This window comes from Mustela putorius, unplaced genomic scaffold, assembly GCF_011764305.1.
Source record: "Mustela putorius furo isolate JIRA1106 unplaced genomic scaffold, ASM1176430v1.1 tig00000139_pilon_pilon_pilon, whole genome shotgun sequence".
NCBI lineage: Eukaryota > Metazoa > Chordata > Mammalia > Carnivora > Mustelidae > Mustela > Mustela putorius.
Window position 1 is genome coordinate 14,318,577 of NW_025421293.1, and position 13,508 is coordinate 14,332,084.

Below are 13,508 nucleotides of genomic sequence, written 5' to 3' on the forward strand. Positions count from 1 at the left end.
GACCTGGGGTGAGGGGGTGGCATCTTGTGTGGGAGCAGCCCAGCGGACACAGGACTATACGGCCACTTGGGGCAAGGAGCTGTGGCTTCTGCTTGTTCATGCTGGGCTCCTTTTGGCAAAGAGAGGGGACAGCACACCAGCGAGTGCCTGGCCAGGATGGGCATGGGACAGTAAGGGAGCTCCTGCATGAGGGAGACAAGGAGGAATGTATCTGACGCTTGGGTGACTTCTGGGCCATCTCTCTGCACTGCCATGGAAATGAGGAAGCTACCCAGCATGTGCCCCCCCACTCCCCCAGCCCCAGCAGCCTCATGATGGAGGAGGCTAAGGAGAATCCAGAATGATGTGCACCAGCTGGGGGTTGGGGTCCGCTGCACCAGTGGGGACCAGAGCTCGTCCCAGCGACCTTTCTCTTATAAGTGTGCCAGGAACGGCATCCCGCTCGCATCCCGGAGAGGCAGTGATGAGACAGGATGGGTTTGCTGTGAGAAGCCAGTGCCATGCGTGTGGCGGTGGGGGTCTACACCAGATGCCGCTGCTGCCCTGTGCAGGTGCCACAGGCTTGTGCTCACCCATCTGCCATCCCGCACTCCAGCTGCTGCCACTGCTTCCACCTGCTGCCTTCCTGCAGGATGCCCTCGGGGTGATCTGCACCGCCCGCCATGTAGGGGCTCAGAGATTGTGCCCATCGCCGCGGGGCAGCTCGTGGCCAAGACCAGCTGACACAGGTCACCAGTGCTCACGCCTTTGCCATAAGACAGGACAGAGGCTCCGTAGCCTTTTTCAACGCAAGGTACAGGAAAGAATTAAGTCCCATGAGTGACTGTTTTCTCGAGTCTCCCAGGATGGCTCACAGATAGCACGCCCTTCCAGGAGCATGGGAGAGGAGAGAGTGTGTGACACGTAGCACGAATCTTAGCGCTGACGATCTGAAGGATATAGTGACTGTACCGGTTGAAGAAGGAAAACCACCGGGTGACTTTCTTGTTTATAAGTTTACTCCCAGGGGAGGGAGAACCACAAAGACCTTGGGCTCAGGGACCCCAGAGGCAGTGGAAGAGAAGGGCTCTGTGCAAAGCAAGGATGAAGGTCAGGGTCTCTCCTCTCCCCTGCCTCCCAGATGAGGGCACTTGGGAAGTTAGAGGATAACTTTTAGAGAAACTGGCCCAAGCATAAGAGCCTTATGAATCGTCTGTTGGTGTCTCCCAACAAAACGTCCTTCCGGCTCACCCTCTTGCCGCCAAAGTTGGCAGACCCTGCCTAGGCATGAAAGGTTGCAGTGAGCCTCACGAGAGCATCTCTCTTGAATACAAACAGAGAGCAGACCCCCCACAGGAGACCCGAGCAATGCATCTAATAGCAAAAATTAATGCAAACAGGAAAAAGGATTTTTTTATAATTATAGTTCATATTTCCAGAGAGCTCAGGAAGATATTTTTCCAGGGCTGCTCATGAGGCTAGATGAACTGTTATGGACATCCTGGTTGTGTAGAGTCTGCCTCTAGGGTTACTCTTTTTTCCATTGGCTGGTTCTGTATTCATCCTACTCATTAATGATTCTGAATATCACTACTCTTTGTATGCTAAAAAAAAAAAAAAAAGAGAGAGAGAGAGAGAAAGAAACTTTTAAAGAACAACAATGATGCACACAGTAAAAACCACGTATCATCCCCACAACCGTAACCATCACAGCTTGGATGAGAAAAGACAACCAACAGCGACATGAGGGAGACACTGGGGTTACCTGACAGGTATTTTCAAGCCGCAATCCTAAAGAATGTTTCAACAAACAATTATGAACACTCTTGAAACACATGAAAAAGAAAATCTGAGCTGAGAAATAGAAGACCTTAAAAAAAATCAAATGGAAATTAGAGAACCAAAAAATGCAAGAACTGAAACTAAAAATTTACTGGACAAGCTGAATACTAGAGACAACAGGGGAAAAAAAGAGTCTGTAAACCAGAAGCCCTATTTTGGAAATGACCCAGTCTGAGCAACAGAGAGAAAACAGACTGGAAATAAATGAGCAGACTGTTAGGAATCTGTGAACAACAATGAAAAATCTAACACTTGTGCCAGCAGAGTTTCAGAAGAAGAGAAGAAAGAATGTGGGCTGAAACATGTTTTTAATTGAGATATAACTGAGATATTACATTAGTTTCAGATGTGGCCCATGGTGGTTCAGTATTTGTGTATGTTGTGAAACAGTCACCACCATAAGTCTTGTTAATATCCATCGCAGCACAGAGTTACATTTTTTCTTATGGTGAGGTCTTTTAAGATCAACTTTCTTTCTGAAGCAGCACAGTGTGGTAACTGCAGTGCCACACGAAACGTGGGGTATGGGACAGCCCCAGGACTTACCGATTTTTATAACTGGAAGTCTGCATCTTTGGACCCCCTTCGCCCATTTTGTCCACCCCAAAACCCCACCTCTGGCAACCACCAATCTGTTCTCTGTATCTGTGAGTTTGGTTTTGTTCTGGTTTTGATTCCACATGGAAGTGAGATCACACACTATTGGTCTTTCTCTGACTTCTTTCACTTAGTTTATGCCCTCGGGACCCAACGGTGCTGCTGTCTATGGCAGGATTTCCTTCTTTTATGGTTATTACTCCAGCGTGTGTAGATGCTGCATTTTTTCTTAATCCATTTGTCCATCTACGGACACTTTGCTGCTTCTGTGTCTTATCCGTGGTGAATAATGCTGCAGTGATCATGGGGTCTGCCCCAAGAAGCATCTTTCTGAGTTAGCGTCTGTCTTAGGGTAAAGACCAGGGGTGGAGTTGCTGGATCATAAGCTAGTTCTGTTTTTAACATGGTAAGGCATGTCTGTCCTGTGTTAGAGGGGCTGCAGCCAGCTTGCCTTCTCACCAACAGGGCACAGGCTTCTGTTAACTCCCAGCCTCGCCGACACTTGTTACCTCTTGTCTTTTTTTGATAACAGCAATTTTACAGGTGGAAGGTAATACCTCACTGTGGTTTGGACTTGCATCTCCCTGATAATGAGTGATGTAGAGTGCTTTCCCATCTACCCGTTGGCCATCTGTATGTCTCCTTTGAAAAATGCCCATCTGGTCTTCTCCCCATCTTTAATTAAGTCAGGTTATTTTTGTTTTGCTACTGAGTTGTGTGAGTTCTTTATATATTTTGGACATTAGCCCCCGACCAGAGATACAATTTGTAAATATTTTCTCCCATTCCACAGGTTGCCTTTTCATTTTGCTGACGGTTTCCTGGGCCTTGTAAATCTCTTCAGTTGGATGGGTTCTGTTTGTTCATTTTTGCCTTTATTGCCTTTGGCATTAAATCCAAAAAGATCATCACCAAGACTGAGGTCAAGAAGCTTACTACTTGTGTTTTCTTCTAGGAGATTTATGGTTTTGGGTCTTACACTCAAGTCTTTAATCCCTCTTGAGTTGATTCATGTGTATGGGGTGAGGTAGGGGTCCATTTCCTTTCTTCTGCAGAAGGTTGGCCCGTTTTCCCAGCACCATTTATTGAATGGACTGTCCTGTCCCTATCGCATATTCTTGGCTCCTTTATTATAATTTAATAGGCCATGTATATGTGGGCTTATTTCTGGGCTTTCTGTTCTGTTCCATTGATCTATGTGTCTGATTTTTTGCCAATACCATATTGTTTCATTTCCCTTAACTTTATAATAGAGTTTGAAATCAGGAATTGTGATGCCTCCAGCTCTGTTCTTTCTGAAGATTGATTTGTTTGGCGATCCGACATCTTTTGTGGGTTCCATACAAACTTTAGGATTGTTTGTTCTATTTCTGTGAAAAATGAAATTCTATGGAATTTTTATAGGGATGGCTCTGAATCTATAAATTGCTTTGGGTAGTACAGACATTTCAACAGTATTGATTCTTCCAATCCATGGCACAGAATACTTTCCCATTTATTTGTGTCTTGTTCAATTTCTCCCATCGGTATCCTAGTTTTCAGTGTACAGGACTGCACCAACTTGATTAAATTTATTCCTAGGTATTTTAAGCTTTTTGGTGCAGTCGTAAATGGGATTGTTTTCTTAATTTCTCTAATAGTTTGGTATTAGATTATATAGAAATGCAACCAATTTTTGTACTTTAAGTCTGCAGGCTGTGACTTCACTGAATTAATTTATTCTAATAGCTTTTTGGTGGTGTCTTGAGGGCTTTCTATATATAATACCATGTCATCTGTAAATAGTGGCACTTTGGGGGGCACCTGGGTGCCTCAGTCAGTTAAGCATCTGACTCCTGGTTCGGCTCAGGTCATGATCTCAGTCCTGAGATCAAGTCACACATCAAGTCTGCGTCTCCCTTTCCCTCTGCTCCTGCCCCCGCTCGCTCTCACAAATAAATAAGACCTTTTTTTAAAAAAAAAATAGTGACACTTTCACTTCTTCCTTTCTGACTTGGGAACATTTTCTTTGTCTTCCTACTTGCCTCGCTAGGACTTCCAGCACCATGTTGAATAAAAGTGATGAGAGTAGACATCCTTGTCTTATTCCTGATCTTAGAAGAAAAGCCCTCAGCTTTTAAACATTGAGTGTGATGTTAGCTGTGGGCGTGTCCTGTATGGACTTTATTAGGTTGAGGTACATTCCCTCTGTACCCACTTTGTTGAGAGATTTTTTTTTTAAATCATAAAAGAATACTGAATTTTATCAAATGATTTTTCTGCACATATTGAGAGATCAAATATTTTTATCCTTTATTTTGTTAATGTAGTGTATCACATTGCTTGATTTGTGGATGTTGAACCATCCTTGCATCGTGGAATAAATCATATATCATTTATTGGTATATGCAATGTATACAGAGACCCTGCTTCTCCCTTTGCCGGCCCCTATCCCGCACACCTGCTCTCTCTCTTGCTCACTCCCTCTCTCTCAAATAAATAAATAAAATATTTTTATTTTATTTATGGTATATGATCTTTTTAATGTGTTGTTGGTATATGATCATGGTATATGATCTTTTTAGTGTGTTGTTGAATTCAATTTGTCGATATTTTGTTGAGGATTTTTGCATCTACATTCATCATGGATGTTGGCCTATAATTTTCTTTTCTTGAGGCATCCTTGTCTGGTTTTGATGTCAGAGTAACACTGTCCTCATACAATGAATTTGGAAGCCCTTTTATATTTTTTTGAAGAATGTGAAAAGGACTAGTATTAATTCTTTTTTACAGGCTGGGTAGAATTTACTAGTGAAGCCATATGGTCCTGGACTTTTTGCTTATTGGAAGGTTTTTTTTTTTTTTTAATTTGGAAGGTTTCTTTATTATAGATTCAATATCCTTCTTAATAACCAGTCTGTTCAGACTTTCTATTTCTTTGTGATCCAGTCCTGGTAGGTTGTATGTTTCTAGGAATTTGCCCATTTCTTCTAATTTGTCCAATTTGTTGGCATATAATTTTCCATAGTAGTCTCTTATGATCCTCTGTATTTCTGTACCAGTTATAACATCTTACTTCATTTCTGGTTTATTTATTTGAGTCCTCTCTTTTTTTCTTGGTAAGTCTAGCTAAAGGTTTATCAGTTTTGTTTGTCTTTTCAAAAAAACCCAGCTGTTTGTTTCATTGATCTTTTCTGCTGACTTCTTAGGCTCTCTTTCATTTATTTCCTCTCTGATCTTTATTATTTCCTTCCTTCTAGTTGCTTTGGGTTTTCCTTTTTCCTTGTTCTTTGAGATGTGGAGTTAGGGGGTTTATTTGAGCTTTTTCCTTGTTCCTTGAGGTAGGCCTTTATCACTGGAGCTTCTTTCCTTAGAACTGTTTTTGCTGCAGTCTGTAAGTTCTGGTATATTGTATTTCCATTTTCATTCATCTCAAGGTATATTTTTATTTCCCCTTTGGTTTCTTCTTTGACCCATTGGTTGTTCTGTAGCATGTTGTTTAATCTCCACATAATTGTGAGTATTCCAGTTTTCTTGTGATTTCTAGTTCCATGCCCTTGTGGGCAGAAGATTCTTGAGATGATAACAATTTTCTTAAATTTATTAAGACTTGGAGCCCAACCTGTGATCTCTCCTGGAAAATTCTCCATGTGTATTTGAGAAGAATGTGTGTTCTATAGTTTTTACATAGAATGTTTTGTATATATCTGTCAGGTTCCTCCGGTCTGACATGTCAGCCAACGTTTCCTTATTGACTTTCTGTCTGAAAGATCTAACCATTGAGTAAGTGTATTAAACCCTCCTTTTATATTATAGTTGTTGACTTTCCCCTTTGGGTCTGCTAGAATTTGTTATATATACTTATGTGCTCCTCCTATGTTGGGTGAGTAAATGTTTATAAATATATCCTCTTGTTGGATTGATCCCTTTATTATTATGTAGAACCCTTCTTTCCCCCTTTATTATAATCATTGTTTTAAGTTCTATTCTGTTTGATAGGAGTATAGCTACCCCAAATTTCTTTTGGTTTCCATGAACATGGAATATCTTTCCCATCCTTTCACTTTCAGTCTCCATGTGTCCTTACATCTGAAGTGAGTCTCCCTCCTACAGGCAGTGTATAAGTGGGTCTTGGGTTTTTTTGTTGTTGTTGCTGCTGTTTTTTAATCCATTCAGCTCCTCTGCATCTTCTTAAAAAATATTTTTATTTATTTATTTGAGAGAGAGAGAGAGAGAGAGAGTGAGCAAGGGAGAGAGCAGGAGTGTGGGGTTGGGGGAGGCAAAGAGAGAGAAGCAGGTTCTCTACTGAGCAGGGAACCTGATGTGGGGCTCAGTCTGGGACTCTAGGATCATGACCTGAGCAGAAGGTTAATGACTAAGATGCTCAATGACTAAGCCACCCAGGTGCCCCTACTCTGTGTCTCCTTATTGGAGAATTTAGTCCATTTATGTGGAAATAAGTGTTGATAGGTATGTACTTCTTGCCATTTGCTCATTGTTTCCTGGTGTCTTATAGTTTCTCTGTTCCTCGTGTTCCCTTCCTTTGTGATTTGATGATTTCCTGTAGTAGTGTGCTTGGGTTTTTTTTTTTTTTCTTTTGTGTGTCTACCATAGATTTTTGCTCTCTGGTTACCATGAGGCATATATAAGACAACTTACACTTGTAACAGTCTGTTTTAAGTTTATAACAATGGAAGCTTTAATGTATTCCAAACCTCTACATTTTCACTCCCCTTCACACATGCTTTATGTCTTCGATACCATGAAGTACATCTTTTTATCTTGTGTTTCCCTTAATAAATGATTGTAGCTATCCTTTACTACTTTGTCTTTTAACCTTCACTCCAGCTTTGTAAGTGACTAACCCACCACCTTTACAACAGTGGATTAATTCTGAATTTCGAGATTTATACTTTCTTATGTTTTCCTGTTAGTAATTAGCACCCTCTTGTTTCAGCTTTAAAAAGTCCTTTTAACAGTTCTTGTAAGGCTGGTCTGGTGGTGATGAATTCTTTCAGCTTTTGCTTGCCTAGAAAACTCTTTCTCCTTGCATTCTGAATGACAACTTTGCTGAGTAGCATATCCTTGGTTAGAAGCTTTTCTTCTTCCAGTACTTTGAATACATGATGCCACTCCCTTCTGGCCTGCAGAGTTCTTGCCAAGAAAGCTAGTAAACGTTTTACAAGAGTTCCCTTGTACACAAAAGTTGTTTTTCTCCTGCTGCTTTTAAGATGGCCTCCTTGTTTTTCACTTTTTACTTTTTTACTTTTTGTTTTTTACTTGTTGGTCCCCTGGTTGTTCAGTAATACCCTTATGCTATCTTAACTCCTTTTCACCCTTCCTGCTCTCTGATCTGGTGAGCTCCACTGCTCCGTCTTAGAGTTTTCTGATCCTTTCTTCTACTTCATCTCATCTGCTGCTGGGTCCCTTTTCTGTATTTTTCTTTTAAAAAAATTATTTATTTGACAGAGATCACAAGTAGGCAGAGAGGCAGGCAGAGAGAGAGGTGAAACAGACTCCCCACTGAGCAGAGAGCCCGATGCAGGGCTCAATCCCAGGACCCTGAGATCATGACCTGAACCAAAGACAGAGGCTTAACCCACTGAGCCACCCAGGTGCCCCTTCTGTATTTTTCATTTCAGTTTTTATACCCCATAGTTCTGTGTCTTCTCTCTGGTACTTTCTCATATTTTCTACCCTTTTGTTGATATTCCCACTTTGTTCATCCAAGTCTTGGTGCACACCTTTATGACCATTATTGTGAACTCCTTAACAGTTAAGTCACTTAACTCCACTTCATTTTGGTCTTTTCCTGAAGTTTTATCTTGTACTTTCATTTGGAACATGCTCCTCTCTATGTTCATTTTCCTTGACTCTCTGTGTGTGGGTGTTTTTGTGTATGAGAAAGCAGCCCCTTTCCCTGCCTTGAAGGAGTGGCCTCCTGGGGGAGATGAGGCTTATCGCTCAACCCTGCCCTAGCTCTTGGCTGTGTCTCAAACTTTAGTGATTATACAAATAGCCTACTTTTAGTGACTTGAAAAAATATTTTGAAGAGCTAAAAATTTCCCCAACTTGGTGAAAGGCCTAAACATACAGATTCAAGAAGTTGAACAAACTCTACATAGGAAAAAAAATCTATGTTGAGACATATTGTCATCAAAGGTCTGAAAACTAAACACAAAGAAAGCATCTGGAAAGCAGCTGGAGAGAAATGACAGAACACCTGCAAAGGAGCCACTCTTGGAACAGCGTATTTCTCACCTAAAACCATGACAGCCAGAAAGTGACATTTTTGGAGCACTGGAAGAAAATTTGAATTCTGAAAATCTGAACTCAATGTCCAGCAAAAATATCTTCCAGGAATTAAGAGGAAATAAAGAAATTCTCAGATGAAGGAAAACTAAGAGAATTTATCATTGGCAGGGTTACCTTTAAAAAAGGGGACCCTATAGTAATTTTTTAAAGGTAACCCTGCCACCTGAGTGGCTCAGTGGGTTAAAGCCAATGCCTTTAGCTCAGGTCATGATCTCAGGGTCCTGGGATCGAGTCCCACACTGGGCTTTCTGCTCAGCAGAGAGCCTGCTTCCCTTCCTCTCTCTCTGCCTGCCTCTCTGCCTACTTGTGATCTCTGTCTCTGTCAAATAAATAAATAAAATCTTTAAAAATAAATAAATAAATATACAAATAATTAATTAATTAATTACTAGGGGAAGTTCTCCAAATAGAAAGAAATTTATAACAGAAAGAGGCCTGAAACTTCAGGAAGTTGGAAAGAACAATAGAGTGCTATAGGGCTCCATGTATGTAAAGGAAATAGTTAAGACAGTTCTATTTTAGGAGGGATATAAGGACCTAAATGGAAGTAACTTTTCTACACCTCACTGGAAGTGATGAAATTTTGATACCAGTTAGATTGTGGTAAGTTACATAGGCATTTTGTAATATACCATTAAAAAAACATACATAGTAAGATACACTAAGAAAATATGGATTGGGGGAAAAAAGCAAATTATAAAGGTTAAAATAACCAACAGGTAGGCGAGCAACAGAAAACAAGAAAAAACAGGAAAAACAAGAAACAGCGACCAAACAGAAGACAAATAATAAAATGTCAGCCTTGGGCCCTGACACATCAATAATTACTTTAAATGGTCTAAAAATACTAATTAAAACACTGAGATTGAAAGAATGGATTAAAACACACACACACACACACACACACACAACCCAGCTATATGCCGCCTACAGGAAACCCACTTGAAATATAACTATATATATAAGATGAAAGTAAAAGAATGATAAAAGATATACTATGGAACCATTGGCTTTTAAAACACACACACACACACATATATATAAAGATTTTATTTATTTATTTGACACACAGAGAGAGAGGTCACAGTAGGCAGAGAGGCAGGCAGAGAGAGGGGGGGAAGCAAGCTCCCTGCCGAGCAGAGAGCTCGATGTGGGGCTCGATCCCAGGACCCTGAGACCATGACCTGAGCCGAAGGCAGAGGCTTAACCCACTGAGCCACCCAGGCACCCCAAAATGTGTGGATATATTAATACCATATAATGCACACTGCAGAGAGAAGATGATCCTCAGACACAAAAAGAGACGGTCCTAAAAGTGAGGTCAGCAAGGTTGCCGTGAACAAGCCCAACACCAAAATCAATCACATTATTACACATTAGCAACAAACAGGGAATCTGACATTTAAAACAGTGCCACTCAAAATTGTTAAAAAGACAAAAAGGTATAGGTATAAATCTAACAGAACCAGTACAGAATCTATATGCCGAACATTGAAAAACGCTCATAGAAAATAAGATACTCAGACAACTGGAACAGCATATCATGTTCATGACTTGGAAGAGTCAAGAGTGGTGTCTAGGGGCCCCTGGGTGTCTCAGTGGGTTAAAACTCTGCCTTTGGCCCAGGTCATGATCTCAGGGTCCTGGGATCGAGCCCCGCATCGGGCTCTCTGCTCAGTAGGGAGCCTCCTTCCCCCCTCCCCCTCCTGCCTCTCTGCCTACTTATGATCTCCGTCTGTGAAATAAATAAATAAAATCTTTAAAAATAAAAAAAGAGTGGTGTCTGTTCTCCCTGAATTTATCGGTAGGTTTGTCACAATTTCTATTAAAATCCTACTAAGATTTTTAAAATAGATAAAAACAAGCTTATTCTAGAATTTATATGGAAAGGCAAAGACATTTGAATAGTTGAAATAATTTTGAAGGAGAGTGAAGTGGGAGGAGCCACTGTGCTCAGTGTCCAGATCACCTTATAGCTTCAGCACTTGGGACAGCGCAGTGCTGGTGGAGAGAGAAACACATACTGGGGAGCCCAGAAAGAGACCCTCACGGTGCAGCTGCTGGATTTTCATGAAGGGGCAAAAGCCATCTGATAGAAGCATGACAGTCTCTCCAACAAGTAGTACGAGAGCAACTGGACGTCCACAGACAAAAACACAATGGCCAAAGGACCTTTGACCTAAACTTCTATAAAAGTGAATTCAAAATGGGCTATGGGCTTAAATGTAAAAAAAAAAAAAAGAAAAAAGAAAAAGAAAAAGAAAAGAAAAGTAAAACTATAAATTCACTAAAATAAAATGTAAAGAACGTGTTCAGGACCCAAGGCCAGGCAAGAGTTCTTAAATATGATACCAAAAGCCTAAAATAATAAAAAAAATAAATAAAACATAATTTCAACAAATTAAAAACTTTTGTTTTTTAATTTTGTTTTGTTTTTAATTTAGAAGATCCTGTTAAGAGGTGGACAAGACAAGATGAGCTGCAGACGGGAGAGAATGTTTGCAAACCACATATTTGACAGAAGTCTTGTATCTAGAAAGCACAAAGAACTCTCAAAACTCAGCAGTAAAGACAAAAAATTCATAAAATGGGTAAAAGATAAGTATTTCTTCAGAGAAGAGATACTGATGGTTAAGTAGACACATAAGAAGATGTTCAACAACACTGGACATCAGAGAAATAGAAATCAAAAGCACCACGAGATGTTACCAGAAAACTATGAGAGTAATGAAAAAAAAAAAAAAAGCAACAATACCAACTGTCGGTGAGGGTGTGGAGAAATTATATTTCGGGAATCTAAAATGGGAATGTAAAATGGTGCGGCCATGCTGGAAAACAGGGGAGCAGTTCCTGATGGGAATCAGGCACTTCCCACACAGCCTGGCAATTGCCCTCCTGAGCATTTATCCCAGAGAAATGAAAATTTCAGCTCACACCAAAGCCTGTATGCAGATTTTCATAGCAGCTTTATTTGTAATAGCCCCAAATCGGAAACAACCCAAATGTCCTTCAAGAGGCGAATGGTCAAACGGTGCATGTCATTTATACAACGGAATATTACTCAGCGATAAGAAGGAACATACCAGATACATGCGTGAACCCAACAGATCTCAAAGGCCTATGCTCAGTGAAAGAACCAATATCCAAAGGTTACATAGTGTCTGATCCCATTTATAGAACATTCTAAAAAGGACAGATGAACAGATTAGTGGGGCCAGGGGACAGGGATGGAGCTGGAGGCATGGGGGAGAACCATGGGGGTGGTTTCGCGTCATGACCGTGGTGGCGTTTACACAAAGCCGTATACCCCGGACACATCTGCAGACCACACACACACGTGAGTGCATGTGAAGGCTGGTGAATGCTGGGTAAGATCTGTAGCTTGGTGAACACAGTTGTACCCACAGACTAAACACCTTCCTGCTTTCAGTGCTGTACTACAGTTAGATCTTCGCGTCGGGGAGTGGGGGAGCTCGGAGACTATGTACTCTTTCTGATGGCCCTATGATTATTTCATATTGAAAAAACTGAAACACAAAAAACCTCCCAGAAAGAACAAAAAGGCCATGCAGTGGAGTGAGACAAGGTGCCGTGGGTGTGCGGTGACCGAAGGAGACTCCCTCGAGACCGCATGTTTACCCCTGCCCCCGCGTTAATTCCTGGTACCACCCAGTCTGCCCGGCAGGTGGGTGAGCTGTCCATGGTGCTAGTGAAGACCAGCCATTCCATGAAGCAATAAGCCTCATTCCTTCTTCCTCAACCACTAGCGGCAATCCCCCCCCCACAACACACACACATCATCAGTGCCTTTACTAGATCCTGCAAACATCCTGGTGTGGCCCCCGTCTCTATGTGCCACACCCTTCACCCGCTCAAGGAGAACGGAGGCTCCAGAGGGAGGTACGCAGTACAGAAAGCAAGAACACGTTCCTTGGCACAGTCGGTGGTAGATAGTATGTAAACCCCAAGCCTGCTGCATTTGTAGAGAAGAGGAACTAGAAAGACACGCACCAAAATGTGACCCATGGCTTATCTTGGGGTGGTGAGACAGTGACTGCTCTTTTCTTCTTTATGGTTAACTCTCTTCCAAAGTTTATGTAGTAAAAGGATTACTTTTGAGATAAGAAAAAATCAATAGAGGTGGTTGTTCTAGAAACTGCCATCGTGGGGCCCCTATAGCCTGACTCTCATCTCTTTATGCTTGCAAGGCGGGCCATCCCAGCCTGGGGGTCCCAGCAGCCCTGGCCCCACACTGCCCCAGACGCTGACCTCCCACTGGGTACTACCTGCCCCTTGGGGCAGGGTGGGTCCCATGCTCGTCTCCCAGAGCCTGTTTGTCCTTTGGGGTCTTGGCCTCCCCAAGAAGTCTCCCCCAGTACGAGGCACTGACAGTCTCCTCCTCTATGTCCCCCTGGCACTCCGTCACTGCTGCTGGGCTGGCAGGTCAGCAGCTGCCTCTCCCATTCGCCCCCTCCCTTCCCTACGTCCTTCTCTGCTGCCTCCTTCACTGATAAGTATGGATCTCATCCCTGGGCTCTCTGAGTCCTGGGGTTCTGGCTGTTCAGCCAAGGGGAGCCCTGCCAGGGAAGGGAGAAGCATGGGGCGGGGACACATGGGCCCCTGCTCCCTCCTTGGAGTCAGCTCAGGCTGGTGGTCCTCTGCTGGAGGCCCCTCTCCAGGGCACTGGTGGGTCTCTGACAACGGTTCGTCCCGTGACTTCTCCCTTATCCCAATGGGCCACCATGAGCTGCCCACATGGCTGTTGCTATCCTGCATGGGTCCCCTATCCCCTCTCT